This window comes from Castor canadensis, chromosome 14, assembly GCF_047511655.1.
Source record: "Castor canadensis chromosome 14, mCasCan1.hap1v2, whole genome shotgun sequence".
Taxonomy (NCBI): Eukaryota; Metazoa; Chordata; class Mammalia; order Rodentia; family Castoridae; genus Castor; species Castor canadensis.
In genome coordinates this window covers 58888666-58911949 of record NC_133399.1, presented here as the reverse complement: position 1 = coordinate 58911949, position 23284 = coordinate 58888666, and the positions used below count along the sequence as shown (strand labels likewise).

Below are 23284 nucleotides of genomic sequence, written 5' to 3'. Positions count from 1 at the left end.
CTCGTGGCGACGCCCTCCCTCCACTCCAGGCTGGGACCCCGCTGCGCGCCCCCGCGCGCCGCCGCCTGAAGCGCGCGCCGCCTCCCACGCCCCCGGCTCCAGGTGGGCGCAGCGCAGCTCCGGGGTCGGTCGGTGCCGTTGGGCTTTGCTTAACGACTTATCAGGTGGCTGGTCTCCTTGGACTTGGAGCTTCTGGCACGTCGGTAGCCACTGGGCAAGTGCGGGGTTGGAGGTGCTCCCCTGCCTCTGTTTCAGGCATCCACAGAATCAGGGCGGGTCTCTGCGCCTTCACCCGAGGACTGCTGGGTTCTCCCCTTGGAACGCCGCGGGACCTCCGCATAAAGTGCGACACCAAATCTTTGTATCTAAGCAGAATTCCTCCCTCACTCAACAGAACCTCGGGATTCTTTGGCAGTGTCGATGCTGACCATCCCCAAGATCCTGTCCAGGTCCCGGGGAAAGGAGCCTGGGCTGCCGGCGTCACGAGGCTCCGGCAGGACCCCGAGTAGGGGAGAGGCTGAATAGGTTGGGAAAGTCGCCCAGAGACCAGCCTAGGGTTTCACTTGGATCTCAGCACTGTCCCTAACTCTTTTACAGAACTAACTGCAGAGGTATTTTCTTGTGTCTTGCTGTTTTGTTTGCTGTTTATAATTTTTTTCCCATCTTTCTTTTTACTCAAGTCCCCCCTCTTTTCTGCAGACAACCTTTTCTGTTTCTTTTTCAATGCAGGTTAAAAGGATGGGAACTGCTCCCTCTGCAGGGGGACTTGAACTTTTCCTTTTTTACACTTCCTGGTCTTCAGACCTCTCCTAAGGGCAGAAGGGCTTCTCTTGTTGGGAAGAGACAGTATGTCCCATGAGTAGCAAATTCTCTCTCGTCAAGAGACCTTTCTGCTAGCTGCTTGGTTTGCACCTTAGGTGTGAGAAAGCAGGCTAGAAAACTCTAAACTATTGGGTTCCCCCTGTAAAATGTTTTGACAATCCTTGGAGACTGGGAAAGTATTTTAGGCCCGGCTGGACTAAGTTTACAGCAACTATCCATGCTGATGCCAAAGGGCAGGTAATGTAGTCTGGGGTGTCCTCCTTCTTACCCGGAAACAAATTGGAGACATTCCTAAGAAATGTGGCTTCTTTTTAATTAGCTGGTGGATAGTTTGTTACTTTCAATAGCTTAATTCCCATTAACCAAAGTTGTCATTTTAATAAAGGTACTTCCCCAACAACTCTTTATTTGCATAATTAATCCATCCAGCAACTCTTTTCTTTGAAAATCACCTCCACCTTCTATTTCTCAGCTTTCTTCTCTCCACAGCCCTCCTCCCTCTCTTTCTCCTAACCTCTCCCAGGGGCCAGAAATGGGGCCTATGTTCTCTAGGCACCAGGGTGGAAGCCACAAAGCTGGAACTTGAGACGCTGGACGTTCCTGGCTCTACCTCCTGTTTTCACACCTCTGACTGGGTTATTTTTGTGGACTTGTGGGCAGCAGGGAGAGGAGATGAAGAGGAGAAGGAAGGAAAGACTTACCTTCAGATATGCTTGACTCAAACGGAATTGGATGGTGTTTTTAGTCTTCCCAGCCATTCACTTTCAAGTCTGTGTCCTAAGAAGTCCACAGCCCCCAGGAAGAGGTGGGACCCTTCAGCCAGGATTGCCTTGATATGCTTGCATCTCTCAGGATAAGAACTAACTCCCTCCTGGTGCATGTCTGGGTTACAGTGGAATTCATCTTACAATAATCCTGAGGCTCTGCTCTTTATTAATCATTCTGTAGGGGAAGCTGCACTCCAGTTTTCTGTTTGATTTGATTTCATTCATTCTGTCTTTTTGCAAAATAGATGGTTGAGTGCATCCGATAATGTATGGTTTAATTTGGAGCACTGTGGGTTTGAATTACCATTTTCATAATGTGTTGTGCATTAATGTGTTACATCATTTATAAAGAGGAATGTGCTGGGTTTCAAACTTTCTCCTGAAAGCCAAAGTCACCTAAGAGAAACAAAGCCAGATCACATCTACCCATCTGCCAGAGAAACTCCTGCCTCCCCAACCGGGGTTAAATCTGCCAGAGCCCATAAAACCTGACATGAGGATTTTGTATTCACATATTGCAGGTGGGTGTCGAGGTTTGGGGGGAGTTAGCACATGGCTGCCCAGGAGCCATCAATGGCAGCACAAAGCTCCCCCTCATTATTGCCTAACAACAGCCCTGCAGCCAACCCCACTTGCGTTTCTTTTGCGGAGACCTCCAGTGGATGGTTCTCCCTCGACCCTAATCCCAGCACTCCCTCCCCAATGGCTGTAATAACACCAGCTGTCTGTTACTCAAACTCTGACTGAGGAGGAAAAAGCACTGATTATCCAAATACAGTCATTAAAGGGGAAATGTGTTTTTAGGACTGTCAGAGTGATTAATGAGGGCTAGCCGTCTTTGCAAATGCACTTGTTTAGTCTAACTGGCAGCTTCTATTTTCCTATTGATTTATTGCAGCCGTTGCCGGGCCTTGGTGTGTGCGAAGTCAGGGCACTTCACAACTGGGCCCTGTTTAAACAGGAAAAGCATGCACCATTTTGTCCCGAAGGGAGGGAGCAGCCTGAAGTCTCTCCCTTCAGTTCAGTCTCCAGGGGCTGAGAGCAACAAAGAAGACATTAAAACCTGCAGCCCAGAGAGGGAAGGAAACTGCCTCCTAGTCACTCAATCCCAAGGTCAGTGGCGACACACCAAGGCCCCTGGACAAAGTGTGCTGTATTGTAACCCCTAGCATGCGCCCACATTTCTCCTCCAGCCCCTTAAACCAGCAGTCAGCCCCTAGGTCAAAGTACAGGAAAGGCTCCAAGCAGAGGGAGAGGCAGGGAAGGAACTGACAAATCAAAGAAGGGAAAAGATCAGAAGCCAAGCAACCCCTGTAGTCCAGCAAACTGGCTATGCAGCCACTGTTATACACCAACCCTTGGTTTCAACTTTTAGACAGGGGGTGTGGAAGGTGTGCACAAAAGTGATATCTACCTCTTTCCATTTGTCCATTCCATGTTTTAGCAAATGAGATATGATCAAAACACAGAAATAGTAGCTTGAAATGGCAATTCTAAGTATTTGGGGATTATATTTCCAGGTGGTCAGTCTAATGTCAAAGCAAAGAGTTTGATGTGCCCAGAACAATGTGGGATGCCATGAGATCCAGAAGAAAGCTCAGTAAACTTCCTGCCAGTTTCACTGAGGGAGGCAAGCTGTACCCAGGGCACAGAGAGCAATCACACTCTCCGTCTGCAAATCTGATCGTGCAGACAGTGGGGGACAGGGCAGGACTTAATAAGGTGTTGCTTGTGCCCATCGATGTGGAGCCACAGGAGCCAGAGGAGGGAGCAGTCCGAGGTTAGTGGAGGGGACCTGGGGCTTCCCAGGTCCTGTGAGGCCTGTCCTTTTCTGAAGGCTGCAGATGGATGAGACCTTCACTCTGTAGTGGAGAGAAGGAGAAGGCTGAACTTGAGCCCTGGGCCAAAAATTTCCATTTCTAGAGCAGGCTTAACTAAAGCTGTAAACAACACATTCGAATTTCTGTCTACATATTCTCTCCTCCTTGTGCCTTCCACACACCAGTCCAGACATGGAAAGAGTTTGTATTACTACCCAAATAAAGTACCTTCCCAAGTTTTTCTAGGGTGGTGGAATATCGCCAGTATTATCAACACTGCCTATAAGAGGAAAAGCTGTCACTGAGTTTTGGATCACAAATGAACTGGGAAATTTTTTTCTTAAAAATTGGACCTACAGGCTGAGGAAAAAAAACAAGTAACCACATTTCTTATAAGCTTCAGAATGGAGACAAATGGTATCAGTGTAACCTGATGGACTTTTGGACTATTTTGGAAAGTTAAGAATGTTTTTCCTGTTTCAGAATGCAACTTGTGAATTGCAATGGAAGTCAGAGAACCTGGATTTTTGTTGTGGTTCTAAAACCTAATTGCTATGTGACCTTAAACAAGTCAGTTGGTCTTTCTGAGCCTGTTTTCCCATTTCTGAAATGAAATTGTTGGGCCCTGTAATCAACTAGAATATTCTATAATTTTTTTTTTTTTAGAAACAGGGTTTTGCTATTTTGCCCAGGCTAGCCTAGAATGAAATCTTATCATTTGCAAGTAAATGGATACAACTGGAGAACATCATCTTATGTGAAGTCAGGCTCAGAAAACCAAAAATCGTATGTTCTACCTCATATGCGGACTTTACACCTAAAACAAATGCAGTCATGTTATTAGACATGGGTCACACACTAAGGGGAGAACACATACAGGAGGAATAGGGAAAGGTAGGAAACCAAAAACTTGAAAGTGTTTGATGTGCCCACTGTAGAGGAGCTAATACAGTAATCTTAGACTGACAGAGGTCAATATGGGAAGATGATGGGAAAGTAGTGAAAAGGTCAGGTAGAGATGAACCAATTCTGGTTGTAACACACTTGTGCATGGAAGCAATGCTAGGAATCTCTGTGTAAAGCTATCTTTATCTCAAACTAGCAAAAACGCTGTCTTTCTTATTATGCTTATGTCTTCTCTTCAACAAAATTGGAGAAGAGGGCAGAACAGATTTTGCCTGGAAGCGAGGGGGTTGGGGAGAAAGGGAGGGGGCAGGGGACAGGGGGAAGAAATGGCCCAAACAATGTATGCACATGTGAATAAATGAATAAAAAAGAAAAAAGAAACAGGGTTTTGCTATGTGCCCAGACTAGCCTAGAACTCCTGAGATCAAGCGATCCTCCTGACTCAGTCATCAGAGTAGCCGGGATTCCAGGCACCCACCCAGCTTCTATGAATTTGTAAAACATTTAAAGAGTGAAGCATCACTAGTGCAGGTGACTCATAACTGTAATCCTAGCTACTCAGGAGGCAGAGAGCAGGAGGATCATGGTTTGAAGCCAGCCCAAACAAATAGTTCAAGAGACCCTATCTCAAAAAACTCTTCACAAAAAAGGTTGGTGGAATGGTTCAAGGTGTAAGTCCTGAGTTCAAGCCCTAGTACCACATACACACACACACACACACACACACACACACACACACACAAAAGAGTGAAGCATCAGGATGGATGGAGTTGGTTAGGGCCCTCTGTCACTGGCCCTCATCAAGTGCAATCCTAAAGTTCCTAGCAGAGCTCAGGGTAGGTCTCAGGAGTAAACCACGTCCTTTGTATACACATAGACCTGGGTTCCATCTCCAGCACCAAGTAAAGAAAGATAAAGTGCAGATGATCCCGTAAAAGAAGCGCCATGAACTCACATCAAGAGCAAAGAGTGGGAAGGGGGTGTGCAAGAAAAACATTATCCTGTGGAATTTTTCACTCAGAACACACCCCACCAAAGAGAATGACTACCAGGGTTTTCTTTTAATTTTATGATTTTTTTTAAATTTGGTGAAATGGCTGGTGCAGGCTTTTCAGAGCCTACATGAGAGGCTTAAGCAGGTGAGAAATTATTTTAAATAACTTGGGAACCCTGTGGGGTTATGCCAATGTCTGCAAACAGAATCCAGTTTTTCATAGCCTACAGACAATTGTTTTTGGAGAATAGGTCTGGAAGGAGAAGAAATATCAAGCAGATAAACATCAAACCACCTTTGCTCTGAGTGGGCACTGGGCATCTCTGCAGCTCTTTGGAACATAAGATAAAATGGTTCTTTTGGAATTTAAATCAGAGCCAGACTTTAGAATGGAAACAGAAATTTGAAAATGCTGTTGTATGTATCTCGACATACCATTTGCTCTCCTGGGTGTGTGTACTTGGGAGAGTGCAAGTGTGCATGGTGTGAGTTATATATGGGTTGTGCTTGATCCATACAGGAAGTGATAACCTGTACTTTTCCTTCTGATTTTTGACAACTTCTAGTATGGGTACCCTAAACATACAGAAGTACAGGTCAGGCCCACACAGTTAAATATAACAGTATATGCTAGACATTTGATTCATTTGAGGTACTCAGGATCAAATTCAGGGCTCATGCATGCTAGGCAAGCCACATGCAGCCATAAACATTTAATTCTTACACCAAACTTCCAATTCCTTTTATGATGAAACTGAAATTTGAAAAGGTTAAGTAAATCCCCAAGATCTCACAGTTAAAGAGCTATGGAAGCAGGGACAGTGGCATATACCTGTAGTCCCAGGTACTCAGGAGGCTGAGGCAGGAGGATTGCTTGTGCCAGTAGTTTCAGACCATCATGGGCAATGTAGTGAGACCCTGTCTCAAAACAAAACAAAAGAAAAAGAGCTGTGGAGCCAGGATGAGAGTATGCTTCTGACTATAAAACACTTTGCACTTAGCCAATTGACTTCAGACTTCATACCTTGATGAGACTAGAGGTTACAGATAGATAGAATAAGGAGACCTGACCATCAAAACTTTTAGCTCAAGGGCCAGGTGTGGTGGCTTGGGAGGCACCAGTAGGAGGACTGCAGCCTGAGGCCACTCTCAGGTGAAAACTTGAGGCCCTATCCAAAAAGTAACTAAAGCAAAAAGAGGCTGGAAGTGTGGCTCAAATGGTAGAGCATCTGCCTAGCAAGCATGAGGCCTTTAGTTCAAAACCCAGTATTGTCAAAACTTTTAGCTCTGCCTGAGTGTGTTGGAACTATTTCACAATTCAAATGAAGATGCTGGTCGGTTTGGTGGGTTTGACTCATTCAGTCAACATTTAGAGTGTCCACTACATACTAAGTACCGTCAGCCCTCGGTATTCCTGGGTTCCATCTCCATAAATTCATCTAACTCAGACTGGAAAATATTGTTTTAAAAGAATTGCATTTATGACCTCTTGTCAGTGGCTCATGCCTAATAATCCTAGCTACTTGGGAAGCTGAGATCAAAAGGATCTTGGTTAGAAGAAATAATTCGCAAGACCCCCATCTCCAAGAAAACCAGAGCAAAGAGAACTGGAGGTGTGGCATAAACAGTAGACCATGTGCTTTTCTAGTACAAAGCCCCAAGTTCAAACCCCAGCCCTGCCCAAAATAAATAAATGAAAGAATTGCATTTATCTTGAACACGTGCAGACTTTTTTCTTGTCATTATTCCTTAAATAATACAGCATAACAACTATTTATACAGCATTTGCATTGTATTGGGTATTATGAGTAATCTAGAGATGATTTAAAGTCTAAGTGAAGATGTCTGTCTTCAGGGGTCATGAGCATCTGCGTTTTGGTACCCAGGCGGGGCTCTGGAGCCCATTTGCCTTGGATGCAAAAGGATGACTACTATAATCTGCCCTGGGAATTCAAAAGATGTGGAGGTGCTGGCTTTGCCTCAAGGAGCTTACAGTTGAGGAGGAGATAGATGCACATGCTAATAAAGGCATAATGTACTGTGGCAGTCAGAATAGGCTAGATTCTGTGGTGGTACTCTAACCCCCAATCTCAGTGGTTTAACACAACAAAGGTCTTTTTTTCACTCACACTACATATCCATTATGGATTGTCAAGCATCTCCATCAGTCATGGTTCGACGGGACAAGCAGCAGTAATGCTACAGGAAGGCATTTCTTACAGGGCATTGGTGTACACAATTGTGGCAGCTAACCGAGCAGATCAGAAGTCTGTGGGCAAGCGGGCAGGAAGTGAAGATCACAAACAGGCTGGAAGTCTCCTGGCACAAGCCACGTAGAGGCTCCAAGTTTAAGGAAGTCCTAAAGTCTCTCTTAAAGGACTAAGTTAGGCCAGGCCCACCCTACATCACCTCTCTCTTGATCAGCTTGAAGGCCACTGGTTGGGAACTTTGGTCACGTCTACAAAATTGTTTCACATAAGTACCTAGATTACTGTTTTGCTGTGACTATGGACTGTGGTTCAATTTTACCAAGCCAACACATCACAGCGCACCACACTGAGTGACAGAAGGGCAATAGAGGAGCCACCACTGGAAGATCTTGTACAAATAATTGCATGCTTCAGGCCATAAATGGCATTTGTCACTTGTGCTCATAACCCTCTGACCAGCATGGGTCCCATAGCCCCTCCTAACTGCAGGGCAGGAAGCTGGATGCTTTCTGGTACTCAGAGGACAGAACTGGAGGTGAATCCACCCAAGGGTTGTGTGGCACTTCCATCCTGCCCTCCCTATGCTCCATGTTCACAGGGAAACTGGGTCTGGTGAGCTGAAGGCCCCTGGTGACTACTGAAGGCCACACTATAGGTGAGGCAGAATCTAAAAGAGCTCACCTTCTCCCTTACCCCAGCTTACCTCCACCTGCTTCTTTCAAACCCACCAAGCCCTATTTACTTGAACTAAGTTGTCATTTAAATCATAGGAAACACAGGGACCTCACAGGATGGAATGTTCTAGTCAGACAAGGCGAGCTCCACCAAGAGTAGGGACGAAGGCTCAGGCTTTGAGACCCAGTTTACAGACATCCATGACCTACTGAGTCCTCCTCCTCTTGTGCCTTGCAAAGAGCCATGGGTGTGACCATGGGTGTGACCATTGGAGCCCCCAATGGGAAGGCTCAGGATCTCTGATGGATTGGGCTCTAACAATGCTGCCATACCTTCAATGTAAGGATTGATACAATTAATAATGATCAATGATCACTGACAGAGGAGTTGTCAATAGAATGTGCTCCAAGTTCAAATGGAAAAGTTTGGGCCATAGGGACCACACATGAGCCTTTGATTGAGTGCATGCTGTGTGCCAGGCACTGTGCTAAGCTACTGTACATGAGCTTTCATTTCATCCCTGCAGCAATTATCTGTGGCAAGCCTGTCATTGGACACATTTTGCCTAAGGACACAGCCAGTAAGCAGGGCAGAGGAGTTCCTACCAAGTCCCTCTAATAACAAAAACCTGTGTTCCCACACAAGGGGCTATTGCCCACATGAGCACATCGGGCGAAGGAGCAAGTAGGGGCTTTCTGGCTCCCCATGAGACAGGACCTGGGCTGGATCAGCCCTTTTCTAAATCTCCCAAAGGCTCCATGTGGGTAGGGCAGTGAGAAGGAGCCTTACTCTGGCCTTCTTCTCTAAAGACCAAAGGTCAGGAAGAAGCCTTAAGCCCCCTCATCTCAGGCTCCCCTCCTGATGGTCACAACTGAGCCTTACCAGGAGCACTCACTTGTGGAATGCTAATCACCAATCAAAAAATATTCCTGGAGCTGGGTGTGGTGAGCAAGCCTGTAACCCCAGCACTCAAGAGTAGAAGGATCGCAACTTAGAGGCCAGCCTGAGCAAAACCCTGTCTCAAAAATTTTTTTTTTAATTTTCTGGAGAACTTACCAAATATTAGTGAGGACAGATGTTTATGATATGATGCCTCACACCAAACTGCTTATAATGGAGTAGGGCAAACAGCACAAACACATAATAATAATGTAGTACGATAACGACAAATGAGGGGGGTCACGAAAAGTGGAAGGCACTCAGAGCATGCTGGGAGTTGGAAGGATTCCTTTGATCCCTCAGCCCTCGAAGAAGGAAGGAGCGGGGCATCCTGAGCAAGGCCCAACACAGAGCAGTGCAATCTGGGTCACCCCCAGCACACACCAACCAGCTTCTGTTTGTGGAGCACAAGACAACCCGAAGCCACGGCTTCAGGGCCACTCACAGAGGTGCAGCCATAGGCAGCTCAGCCAACAGAGAGGCGACAGCTCAGCACTGGGAGGTGGTGTAACTAAGGGACTGCAGCAGCAGGAAAGGAAGCTCCTTGCAAAAGGGCTCGGGGCTTGGAATTGAAAGGCACATAGCTGGCTGGGCCAACTCTCCTCTCTGTGTCATCTAGGGTCATCACAGTCGCCTACCCTGGGCTCTCCTCCTCACAGGGCCCACCTTTCCGACTCTGTTACAATGCCAGGATCCAGAGGGAACCTCAGGAGCCTCTTGATGATCACACTGACAGGTGGGGCCTTCACCCCATTCCCTTCTGACAGGCACCTGTCTCCTCCTGAATCCACACCCTTCTTGGGGAGGAGCTCTTAGAAAGCCACTTCATTGCACCTCCCCCTCGGCCCTCCCCCAGTGCCATTCCTCCTCCAACACACACACACACACACACACACACACACACACACACACACACACACACACGCTCCCTCTCACTCTTACCTCCCTTCCCTCCCCCACCCCTTCCCCTCCATTTGTTTCAATGAACAGCCCCTTTTATCTATTCTGTAGGTACAAATGAAGCTGTCAAATTTGATCAGGCGCTTGATATGACAGGCTGTGGGAGTCAGGACCCCTTGAACAGAGTGGGCCTTGTCTGTCACAGCCCGCCTGACACTTCCCATAATGCCCAGACTGATGAGATTCTGAGTAGGGCCCAGCACATTTTCAACTCTATTTTGGGTGAAAACCCTTCTTGAAAGATCTTGAAAGGAGCTGGCAGTTCAGCCGCCCGGATGATTAATGAGGGTTGGCTCCACTGGATGGATTTCTCCTGGTGCCAACAGCCGTCCTCCCTACAGGCTACAACGTGTTGCCTCTGACTCCCCCAGCACTTACCCCATGGCAGCACCCCCAAAAGTCCTTTCCACCAGCCCTCTGACCTACCCCCAGCTGCCCCTCACCTCCTGCACAAGGCACTATCTTTGCCAGCAGCTCCTGCATATGGAAAAAGTTAAGCATCACAGCTGAGGAAGGCCCCACTCAAGTGAGCAGGGCCTCCTGGATAGCTTTGCAGAGTAGAGGGACACGAAGGGACAGCTGGCAGGGACTGCAGAGGACCGTGACCCATGCTCTCCTTGGATGGATGTTGCAGGCTCAAGTGGTAGGGGTGGGACTCTCTGCTTTCTCCCCTGGATCTCAGGAGCTTCAAGCACAGAAGCCATGGAGTGTCTAAAACCCCCAAAGGATAGAGCAAATTCATTTTTTCTTTTCTTATCTCAGAGTGTTTCTCAAAGGGAACATTATAAACATTTGGGACGGGACAGCTCTTTAGCAGGCAGGAGGACCCTCCTGTGGAGGATACCCCAAAAGGCCCCCTCTAGGGTGACCACGATGTAAGAGGGAAAGGAAGAGGCTGGTGAGCTCACATCCACCCCGACCCCAGCTTTTGCTTTTCTCCTTTGCTGGTGCCTCAGCTCTAAGCTCTTCAGTGCCCCCTGCCTCTTCCCACTTCCTGTTTCCCAGAGCATCACAGCCACAGATGGACCCAAGTCCACAAGCTCCTTCACTCAGCACCATTTCCTAAGCATCTGCTGCATACCAAGCACTGGTCTAGACTTCAGGGAGCTAAAAAACCTGCAGCTCCTGCCTTCATGGACCTGACAGACAAATAAGGAAACAAAAACTAAACAGAGCAATATATATGTGAATTGTGGTAGTAGTGATGAAGGAAATGTAGAGTGCTATAGAGAACACAAGGAACCCTTGTTTACAACTAAGGTCCAGGGAAGGCCTCTTTAGGAACATGACATTGAAGGTGAAATCCAAATGCTGAGCAGGATTGGCAAGGTAAAGAGGGAAGAGTGAATCAAGCCAAGGACAGCCACCCCTGAACATCAGCCAAGTCCCCCTGTCATGGAGGGGTGTCCCTTTCCACTCAGCAAGCCCTGACAAAACCAGAAATGCAAAGAGCTGTGAGGAAAAAGGAGACCTCTGATGGCCCAATCAGCCCCAGCTCCTGGGCACCCCCAAACAGCCTAGGCAAGGCACACCAAGGGAAGAGCAGCAGGGAGCCAGAGACAGAACCTGGCAGAACAAGGTCTCTTGGTGCATGACAGAAGAGCATGGGGAAGAGCCTAGCAGCTTTCTAGCTCCTGGAGTTGTGGTTGGGGAGCTACTTAGGGAGACAAAAAACAACAAACAATCAGACAAATCAACATATGATTACAAGGTTCTTCCTGGGAGTGTGAGACTTGAGAGGAACTTAGCCTTCTGTCTTTTAGAAATACAATTTTTAATGAAATATACAAGAGTATGTTTCTTTTGGAAAATCATAGATTCAGTTACTCAGTTGCTATTACTGTAAAAAATTCCTGAGAAAATTAACTTAAAAAGAGGAAAGATTTGTTTTTGGCTTATAGTTTTAGAGGTTTCAGTCCACAGTCAGTTGGCCCTGTTGCTTTTGGGCCTTTGGCAAGGTAGCATATCATGGTGGGGAGCACAAAGCAGAGCAAAGCCATTCAATTCACAGCTAGCAGACAGAAGAAGAAAAGAGGCTGGGTGCTGGTGGCTGTAATCCTACCTACTTGAAAGCAGAGATCAGGAGGATTCAAGTTCAAGGCCAGCCAGGGCAAACAGTTAGTGAAATTACATTTCCGAAATAACCAGAGCAAAATGGGCTGGAAGTGTGGCTCACATGGCAAAGCACCTGCTTTGCAAACTCAAAGCCAGAGTTCAAACCCCAGTCCCACCAAAAAAAAAAAAAGGAAGAGACCAGGTTCCAAAATCCCCTTGAAGGACACACCTCCAATGACCTAAAACCTCCAACTGGACCCCTCTTCTTAAAGTTTCCACCACCACCACCCAGAAGCACCAAGCTGGTGGCCAGTCCTTTAACACAAAGGTTTTTGAGAGACACTCCAGAATCAAACAATAGCCTAGGCCTTCACAGGCTCTCTATTGCCTTAATAGACAAGCCTTTACCTTCAAGTTTGCCCCAGATGTCTCCAGTGTACCATTCTGCTGCCCCTACCAGCACCCTTCACAGGAGCCCATAGGATAACTCACTGTTCCCTAGACATCAACCTCATGCAGAGAGTAATTCCTTCTTCCTAAGACACCTATGCCCTCTTCACATATTCACTGCTCTCATTTTCACCCAAGCCATTTTGGCTTCCCTTTGCTCTAAGCATCTTTAACTCTTTATCATATCTCCCCTGTAATCTTCCATGTGAGTTCCTCTCATCTCCCTCCACTGGACCATAACTCCTTCAAGGCAAGAAGGGTTCTATTCGTCTTCGTGTCCCCCATACCTAGGCCAGTTGCCCAGCACGTTAGATAATCTATAAGTGCTTGCTATATTCCATTAACTGGAACTGCTACAGGGCTGAACATCTGTCAGTGTCTTTGAACTGAAGTCATTAGTAGGCTGAGGGAAGAGCCCCAGGGAATGAAAGAAGGGACAAAAGGAAAAGTGATCATGAAAGAGAGAGAAAATGCATACTGCCTATCCAGCACCCAGTGACCTATTGTTCCAGAAAGATTCCTTTCTCTAGTCAGCCACCATGTCTAGACCAGGTAGCTCTGAGAATGGATGCTGGCTGCAGCAGCAAGCACTAGAGGCAAGCAGAGGAGACCCACAGAAAGGGGTAGTCAGTGACCTCCCTCCTCTACCAACGTGCTGTGGTGGCTGAGAGGTCAAGTCTTTGGAGTTAAGTAGGGAATAAAGTCCCAGAAAAAAAACTGTGAACAGATTAGAGAGAGAAAACAGCCCTGTTAATATATCAATGTTCACCAGATGTGTTAGAAATCTCATTTAGGTAAACAGAGGCAGGGTCTGAAGACCATTGAGGGGCAAGAAGGAGCCAGGTCAGGGAAGCTCTGAGTCAGGACATACTTTTGGCAATGACAGCTCCAGGATCAACACCCTGGGGGGAACACCTGGAAGTTGGGCTGCACATGCTCCCAAGAATCCAGGGCAAGAGCCTATCTCTGCCCCAATATAGTATTCTCTAGCAGATATTTTACTGCCCCAACCCCCATTAAAAGCAGCAACCTGAGGGCAGAGACCTTGACCGTGTATTGATTGCTAAATCCAGTATCCATTTGTGCCTGGCATGTAACAGACATTCAGTAGATATTTCTCAAATGCAATGAATGAATAAATGAAGGAAAGCTGAGAAAGGCTCTGCAAATGGACCCCAAAGGGAAAGTTCTGAATCAGGACATGCTTTCTGTAATGACAGCTCCAAGATCAACACCCTGGGGGGACCTGGAAGTTGGGCTACACAAGCCCCCAAGAATCCAGGGCAAGAGCAAAGGCTAGACCTTTTAATTCTGCAAAGGGACCCAGAAAGCCTGCTGAAATTCAGGCCGAGCTGCTAGAAGCAATACCTGAAATGAGTTGTGCCCAGGTCCACACCTGAGCAGCTTGGGAAAGATGCACTTCACAAACGTACCCCAGCAGCATTTGGAACAGAACTGAGCTCCCTCCTGTCTTTCAGGATTTCTTCAAGAAGGAAAAGAATTTTCCTGGCCATCAGGCCAGAATATAAAAACAAGGCTACATAAAATAGGCCTAAGAGGGAAAGGGAAGGCCAAAAACAACATGCTCCTCTCCTGTATTTTTAAGGACCTCAGCTTCTTTTCCCAGTGAGGAAGAGGAGAGGGGAGCAAAGTCTAGTGACCCTCTGCCCCTTGCCAGGACAGAGGCCCTCTTGGGCGGGGAGTCAAAGAAAACTTTTCCGAGACTGATTACCGAAAGGGTAACTAGGTACACAGAGCACATGTGAACAGGCTCCTCGTTTCCAATTCAGGACTGTCAGATGGTGATTAATGACTAACAGCCACAGAGCAGCCTTGATTGCCAAGTGCCGTGTTGTTAATCCTGACATTTAATGAGGCTGGACACAACTCCAGCACAATTCCACACCATCATCTGCAAATAGTGCTCGACGGACTTAATTGGTTAAGTATTGGTGCGTGCGTGCGTGCGTGTGTGTGTGTGTGTGACAGAGACAGACAGAGAGACAGAATAGAGAGGTAAAAGGGCAGAAGAAAGGGGCAAGTCATCTAAGGTGTAAATTTGCCCTATGTAGACATCTCTATTTTAATATGCACAGCTGGGTTATCATGTGTGCCAGCTGGTGCAAGGGTCCACGGGACTGAATCTGCCCACCTGTACTATAACCTCAGTCCCGGAAACTCCCCTTCACTGGAGCCCTGCTGTGGCCTCCTCCCCACCATCACTGTTGCTGTCTCTGAAGGGCAGCTGGAAGCTGGCATGTTTGTGAAGTTAAAACACATGAAAGGAAGTTGAAAGAAGAAGTTGTCTAGAAGTGGGCCTGGATCCAGGGCTCCTGAGAAGCCACTTTTCACTGGACTCAGATCAATGGCGCCTTGGCCCGCCTCACTGGGCAGTTCCTCTTTTGCCAAGAAAGAACTATGTCACCCCCATTCCGGAACTCAGGAGATGAACAGAATCTATCTTATTGTTCTAGAAATAGTGTCCCAGGCAATAGGGGCAGAGAGATTGGCCCAGCAAACATTCTCTGGGGAAGTGAGCAAGGAACCAGTACTGGTGCAATACTAGCTATACCTCCAATGTTGTAGGTGGGCCTTACAAGGACAGAAGGAAGTGAGTGACAAGCAGGTAGCCAGCCATCCAGTTGGGGAGATAACAAGTGGACATATAAAAGCAGCCCAGACTAGACATGGAATGCCAACAGACACATGAGCACCACAGACGGTTAAGCACCACAGGTGTTCAGAGAGGCCAGCAGCTGGAGGTTGAAAACATCCCAAAAAAGGCAGGGATATAAGGGAGTCTAAAAGATGGGAAGAGTTCAAGTGGAGACACTGGGTAGGCCATTATCCAGGGGACAGTTTGGGGAAAATTAATACATACTAATTACCTCCTTAAAGGCCTATGCCTCAAACTATGGCCCTAAAACTCTCAGCATCGACATTACTACAGAGAGCCTGTTGGATGCAGACTCTCTGGCGTCAGCCCAGACCCATGACACTCCATCTGCATTTTCACACATAAGAAATAGAATGCACATTATAGTTGAGAAGTACTGGCTGAAAAGCCACACGGAAAAGCAAGCCTGGTCCAAGGACCATCCTATGCCTGGAAGTCCCCTTACAGATGCCTACTGTACCACTACTTCTAGAAAGGATCCCTGTAGGCTGACTATTGTGGTGCGTGCCTATAAACCCAGCACTCCAGAGGCTGAGGCTCTGATTGTGAATTTCAGCCCAACCTGCATTGTAAGACCCTGTCTCAAAGAGGAAGGAAGAAAGGAAGGGAGGAAGGGAGAGAGGAAAGGAGGAGAGAGAGAGGAACGCAGGAAGGAGGGAGGGAGGAGAAAGAGGGAAGGAAGGAACGAATGAACAAACCAATGAAGGAAGGAAGGAGGGAGGGAGGGAGGGAGGGAAAGAGGGAGGGAGGAAGGAAGGAAAGAAGGAACGAACAAATGAACGAACAAAGGTAGGCAGGCCTGGCTACCTCAGGAAGACACTGGGTGGCTTTGCAAATTTCAGCCAACCTCTGAGCTAAGGAGCTCAGGGCAGAGGTGGGGGCAGGCAACTTCTCCTGTGGGTGTCCCAGACTCAGGTCTTTGTTCCAGTTCAGTAGTTGAAACCTAAGGGCTCCACGCTAAGGAATTTGATTAATTACTGGGGGGAGGCGGGGACGGGGACACACCTGGAGTAATTACTCCTTGCTAACCTTCCTCCCCTTAAGCATTCCTAACTTTCCTGATTGCACTGCTCCAGCCTCTCTACCTATGGGAAGGTGTGGTCTCGGAAATTAAGAATTAAAAGCTGTGACTCTAGATCTGTGACCTGATCTTTCAAACTCTCTCTATGAATCATCACAGCTTCCCACCTTGGACTTTCCTCTTGGAAATCACACACTATTAGGGGTTCTTCCAACTGGACACCTGTTCTTTCTCCCCCTGTCAAATTCCACTTCCCCCAGCCTCATGAAATGCTCCTGTGACTTTGATCCTGTATCCCCCACCACCCCACTCTGAAAGTGCAGAAAAGAACACAGACTGGAAGCAAGAGCCCTGGGCTCTGATTTTCACTGCTCTGCCACCCAGGTGACCCAGGGCAAAGTACTTCCCATATCTGGTTTTTTTCTTGTAGAATGAGGGAATTGGTTGATCTCTGAGGTCCTTTTCATCTGTGACACTGTGACTTTATTTCAGAGAATAACTGTAAGGACTAAATGTGACCACAGCTATTATGAGACACTGATCCACTTAAGAAGATGCAGAAACACCTGGAAATAGGAGACTCCTATTTCCCACCTGTAATGCCTCTGGAAGTCGCCTATTGTTTTCATGAGGTTCTGTTTTTCCCACCAGATTGGGAGCGACATGAGGGCAAGGAAGGAGGTTTCTACTTCTTTTGTATACTCCCTCAGTGATTAAGCCCCACAGAAACCGCTCAATAATGCTGTTTGCAGGTGACAGACTGATTACCCTCCTGGCTGCTCCTTCATTTAAATGAACTTGTAAGAAGCTTAACAGAAAAGTAGTCACCTTTGCTTCTTAGGGAAGCAAGGTAAAGAACCTCTTAAATATGCACATGTCAATTCTCTGGAGGAAAACAAAAATAGTGTGTCCCCTCAAAATTAACCAGATTTGGACATTCAAATGGAATTTTTAATACTGCCTTGCAATTTACCAACATGCCAAGGCTTAATTCCAGTCCCTAAGTTCTTACGGAGTGATCTAGGTGCCAAGGCCTGGCTCACCAACAGGAGGAATCACTGAAGAAACACTGTCACCCAATCACATCTTAATAAGTACAGGAGGATTTAGTGTCAAGATAAATACTGCCCCATTCAAATGGTCACTTTGGAAGGATATATGCTTATTTACTACATTGTCTTGCTCAAGACTCTGAAACTTTTTGGAAACAATCTTCAAAGCCTGTCATTTTCTCTATTGTCAGTGGCAAATCTTTTACGTATTGAGGGGAGGGGATTAGTCAGCTTTCAACTGTTGTGATAAAATACCTGAAGATCAACTTATAAGGAGGAAGGTTTATTATGGCTGTTTTAAAGGTTTCAGTCCGTGGTCCCTATTGCTTTGTAGTAGCACAGCCTCTCATGGTGAGAGCACTTGGCAGAGGAGGCTTACTTACTTGATGGCAGTCAGAAAGCAGAAAGAGAGACCGGAAGGACTGAGGTTCCAATATATCCTCCAAAGGCACACCCCCAAAGACCAACTTCCTCCTAGTAAGTCCTAACTCTTAAAGCTTCTGCCACCTCTCAATAGCACTGCAGGCTGATGACCAAGTCTCTAACACATGGATCTCTGGGGAACCTTCCAGACCCAAACTATAGGAGGGGAAGTATTTATTGAAGCCTGGTAAATAAGCTGGATGATCAGGCTTATTCAATCCGGCCAAAAATCAAAATAATGTGTATCTTAGAAGGCAGCTGTGACTACCACTACACTACCAACACATTTAATAATATGTATCTTCTAACGAAGCCCTAATGAGCCTGTAAGAAGAATGTGCAACCTCCAGTGTGAGAGCTGTGTACGTCTTGTCCCGTGGAGTTGCCTGTGTTCTGTAAAAATCATGCTGATAGCTGGGTATGTAGCTCAGAAGTAGAATACATGCTTAGCATGCAACTGGGTTCCATCCTCAACAACCTCCCCCCCCCACAAAAAAATCATCTTCATGAGAGATCCCCTTGCTTCCACCCTGGTCCTACACCCACCTCCCAACCCCATCATCTATTCTCAACATAGCAGCCCAAGAGATCTTTTAAAAACATAACTCAGATCATGTCACTCTTCAGTTTGAAACCCTGCAAGGGCTCTCGTGTCACTCAGAGTAGAAGCAAAGTCCCCAGAGCAGCTTCTGAGATCCATAATGATCCAGCTCCCCGTTCCTCCTCTGACTCCTCTCCCACCACAGTCTCCTTCAGTCACTTGGCTCCAGCCACACAGCCTCCTTGCCATTTCTCAAACATGCCAGGTATGCTCCACCTTAGGGCCTTTGCCCTAGCTGCCCCCTGTCTGGAAACTTCTCTTCTAGATATCCACTTGACCAACTCCCTCACTTTCTTCAAGTCTTGGGTCATATCTCATCTTCTCAATGAGACTTTCTATGTAATTAATACCTTTATTAATAAACCTTAATACATCCCACTTAATTATGCACACATCTAGACACATCTGCATACCTCCACTTACATATTTATTCCCATTACTCTGCTCTTCCCTTTGTGCATGTGTGTGTGTGTGTGTGTGTGTGTGGTGCTGGGGTTTGAATTCAGGACCTCACACTTGCTAAGCAGGCACGCTAACACTTGAAACACTCCACCAGCCCTTTTTCCCATTGGGTATTTTTGAGATAGGGTCTCACAAACTATTTGCCTGGGCTGGCTTTGAACCATGATCCTCCTGATCTCTTCCTCCTGAGTAGCTGGGATTACAGGCGTGAGTCACCAGTGCCTGGCCCTGGTCTTCCTTTTTTCCATGGTTACTTATCACCTTCCACTATACTATAGAATTTGTCTATTATACTATAGATATCATATATGTTAACTATTGTGTTTCTGTTATCTATATCTATGACAATCTAAGCTCAGAAGGACCAATATCTTTGTCCATTTAGTTGAACCCTCAAAGCCTAGAACTGCCATGTAGCTGGCCCTCAATGAATATATGTGGGATTGGCTTGAATTGAATTGATTTGCAGTGCATTGCATGACAGGTCCCAATGCACATGGTGTATGGCTCCTGCCATCCGTTCCTTACAAATCTGATTGAGAGACCCACAGGCATACCCATGAAAGTGAACAACACTTGACTAGGTGTAACTCACAACACTGCTGCGAACCTGGAAGGGATTTGTGCAGGATGAAGAAGGGGCTAAGCCTTTTATCTCATTAAGCATATCTTCTTCTTGACCCTAGCACACACCCCCACCATTTCAGCCTACACTCACTTGCTCGTGCTGTGTCCTTCTGCCTGTGTAGTCCTCAACCCTCCTTGCCCCCTTATGCAAACCCTACCCATCCACAGATACTCAATTCAGGCCCCTTTCCTCCATGCAACTTTTTCCTGGATTGTTCGCTACTTCTCTCTTTTCTGAGATCCTGGGTATATGTGCTTTTCATCAGTCCAGTTAGCCTTTATTTTTTTTTCTTGACTTTATTCTTTTTATTCTAAAAAGCATTTATTTTTTCCTATGTCTTTAGTATTTTTTCCTAAGCACCTGCTAATTTAGGTTTTTTCCTTCTTGATTCTCTTCCCATTGCATCCTGCCACTTTAATGTTGTCCTCGATTTCTTGCTTGTTTATTTTGTAGTTAAGACCTCTTAGCTCATGGAGAGCTCCCCCTGTGGCTGTGTACTTTGTCTGCAGGATCTGTCCTTTGTTTGCCCAGGGCTTAGCCAGTCATAGAAAAGACCCATGAAGATTGGCTGAAATCTACTGGAGGGAGAGCACTGAAGGGCCCTGAGCCCCAGTGGCTTGTCTTCTGGTCCTTCTGATGTTGCCATATTCATAGTCTCCCTTCTGGTTTTCTCCTATGGTCACTCACTAATGGGTTTAAATAAAAACATTTTCTGTGTCTGCACATTTCCCCAGATAAGAGCCACATTTTTTTTTTTTTGCTTCATCCCTCATTTGAATAGAGTCAAGCACTGTGTAGGTAGTGGCACTTAATTCAAGTGGTTAATAGGCAGAGGAAAAAAGGAGGTGTTCCAGGCAAGGTAAGCCTCAAAAACAAAGATACCATGATGTGATTTGACATTATTCATTAAAAAATAATATTTTTTATGCCTAGCATGTGGGGGGCCCTGGGTTTGACCCCCAGCACATGAAAAAAAACCTTTTTAAAATAAATATATCTCCATGTGGGGTCCCACCAGAAACCAATTTTATGAGACTACCAGGGAATGGTGCCCAGGCATCGCTATATTTTAAAAGTTCCCCTAAGTAATTGCAATATGTATCTAGAGTCAAGAACAACAATAGATGAGAGAAAACATAAGGGCAAGGGAAAGGGGACATGTGAGAAAATGGAAAATAAGCCTAAAGTACTATAATTGGTCCTCACCTTCCTGTCCATTTTGTTCCTATTAGTTTGTCATGGGGATTTATCTCTGTCAGAGGAGTCTGGATGGATCAACTGTGGACAGAAGCTTCTGTCCTTTGCCTAATGCTATAATGAGTAGCAAGAGGTCAGAGCAGACAGCATCAACAAATGTGCCCAAGGCCAGGGTCAATCTGAACCCACAGGATTCAGGAAGGCAGAGGAATATTTTAAGCCATTTGAAAATGTGTGTCGCAATTTCTCCTCTTCCCTGGGTGTTAGCAACTCAGTTTACTCTTATGCCTCCCCATCCTAAGAGTCAAAAGTATGTTAATTATATCGAGGCTACTGTTTCAGAAATTCCTGGCTCATTCTCACACTCCTCCTCTCTCTGCACCCTATGAAAGTGAGCAGAAGTTCAATGTCCTCCTTCTAAACAGTAACTTGACTGCAGTGCATTGAAGAGCCTGCAAAAACTTGAAAAGCTATGTGTCCTCCTAGAATGGCCGCAAGTGTTCTCCAGCTCCCCACTTTTCCCCTCTGGTCCCTCCTTTCTCTGGTTACAAAACTCAAAAGGACAGACCCAGCAACCAAGCTACACTTCCTATGAGTTGGTTTCAGGGCCACGTGTACCTCTGTCCCCCCACTGCTGCCTGCACCTCTCACACCAAATAACCAAGTTCCCCCGATGAGGATGGCATTGAAAACACAAGGGCTTCTGGGAAAGGAATGGATTTCATTGGCAGAAAGGATCTAGATGAAAAGTTTTCCAGAGAGCAAGATCTGCTTATTTGGGAATGAAGGTTAGGGGAGGAAAGGCAGGGGAAAGGAACATAAAGGGAAATATGTTGGCACTTAGTGGCTGAAGGAGGGAGAGAGGGGTGTGCCAGGGAATGACGGAGGGTGTGGAAAGATGGACTGGAGCACTGATGACAAACTTCCCGGATTTCACGCTTGCCAAGGCCTGGCCCTGGATCCCAGAGGGGCCAAGGCAAGCACAGGACACCCCCTCTGGAAGCCCCCTCCTTTGACTTTCTTGCTGCCCCCTGGTCCCTGTGCAGGACTCTGTATGCCAGGCTCTGGCCAACCTGAGCCTGTCCATTCTGCAGAAGGCCCCTGGAAAATCCCAGGGAGAAGAGACCAGAGCACAACAGTGAACCACATATCTCTCCAGAGGTAACTCTAAACTCCAGCTCTGGGCCAGGGGAGGAGGGGAAGGGGAGAGGGGGATGAGGTTTTTCCACTTCCATTCGCAACTGTCAGGCGGGTGATTAATGACCAACAGGTCTGGAATCGCCTTTATTGCCAGATCAGTATTGTTGCCCGTGACAGCTAATGAGGTTGGACAGGCTTCTCCACACTGAGCTGCATGGGGCCTGCTCCCTCCCCTGCAGAGCTCACTAGCCCTGCCAGCTTTTGTGCACAGGAATGTTCAAGCCCCACCCCCCTTCATTCCTTCAACACCGCATCCCCCTCCACCACTCACCAACACCAACTCCATCTCACCCCAGAGCCTCACCCTTCAAAAAGGGAGCTGGGTAGGGGCCATACCTATATGTGACACCTGTCCTCCTGAGGCTGCAGAAGTTTGAGCAGTGGCACTGGAAGGAAGGAAAAGGAACAGAGATAAACATTCCAACCCAAGGGTTTAAGACAAGGAAGAAGTGCAAGCCACTCTATGGTCAGCTGTAAAACTCAAGAAGTGTTTTCCTCACCACTTCAAAATATGTTAAGATGGTGCAGATGGAGAACTGAGGGAATTTAGGAAAGGAGGTTTAACAACACTGAATAAAGATTTTTGAAGCCAGGGATGTGGTTCAGTGGTAGAGTGCATTCTTAGCGTATGCAAGGTCCTCGTTCCACCCCCAGCACCATAAAGAGAAAGAGAATGATTTTTAACCAAAGACCTTAAACCTACATGCACAAAGCCAAGTTTCAGTGCAGAAATCAACCTGGTCCTAGGTCTAAGGGTGAGGAAATACTGGTTTTATTTTCTGCTCTTTTACAAATAATATTTACCTTTCTGCTAGTTCACATCTTGATACGGTTAAGCACATGTTTGCCTGTGGTTTAATATTTGAAGGAGTTGGTGCAATGTAATAAGCAAACAGCTTAAAAGGCCCAGAAAGACCCCCTCAGCTTAAAAATCTATTACTTTTCAATGTGATATAAATGTATTTTGCTTCTGCTCAGAGCAATTTCCTAGTTTACTCTTATTAAACCAGGAGACAGCTTAGCAGAGTTCTTGATTTATGAAACACATACTAGATTCATTAAAACCTTAAAAGATTTAATTCATTTTATCAGGACATTAAATCTGTGCAGGCTTTTTAAATCAAATACCTGCCATATTTCATCCCCCACACCCTGCACTCTTACTTAAGAACACTAAAATGTGGACTGACAAACATTATGGGTGCTTCAGGCCTGATTTCTAAGTGCATTAAAGTCCTTGCCTCCAGGATTTACAGCTCGGCCTCTCCCCAAGTTTGATCTTCTAAGAAACAAGTGATCCCCCTCTTAGGAATTCAGCTCCATAGGATGAACTAAGATCTATATTTCATATGTTACACAAAAGTTGCTCGCTTCTCCTATCCTCTAGTCTCATGGTTTCTGTGGGGCCCCACCCTCTCCCACTTT

General features: G+C 46.5%; 1 long non-coding RNA gene across 1 annotated transcript; it reads right to left on the bottom strand.

Moving 5' to 3' along the window:
* Window positions 1–98: 98 nt before the first annotated feature.
* On the bottom strand, window positions 99–22634 carry LOC141416867 (uncharacterized). Its single transcript, XR_012441438.1, has 3 exons — window positions 22563–22634; window positions 22196–22245; window positions 99–3451 (listed from the first exon to the last, which is right to left on the bottom strand). It is a non-coding gene; the product is annotated as an uncharacterized lncRNA (long non-coding RNA).
* Window positions 22635–23284: the final 650 nt, after the last annotated feature.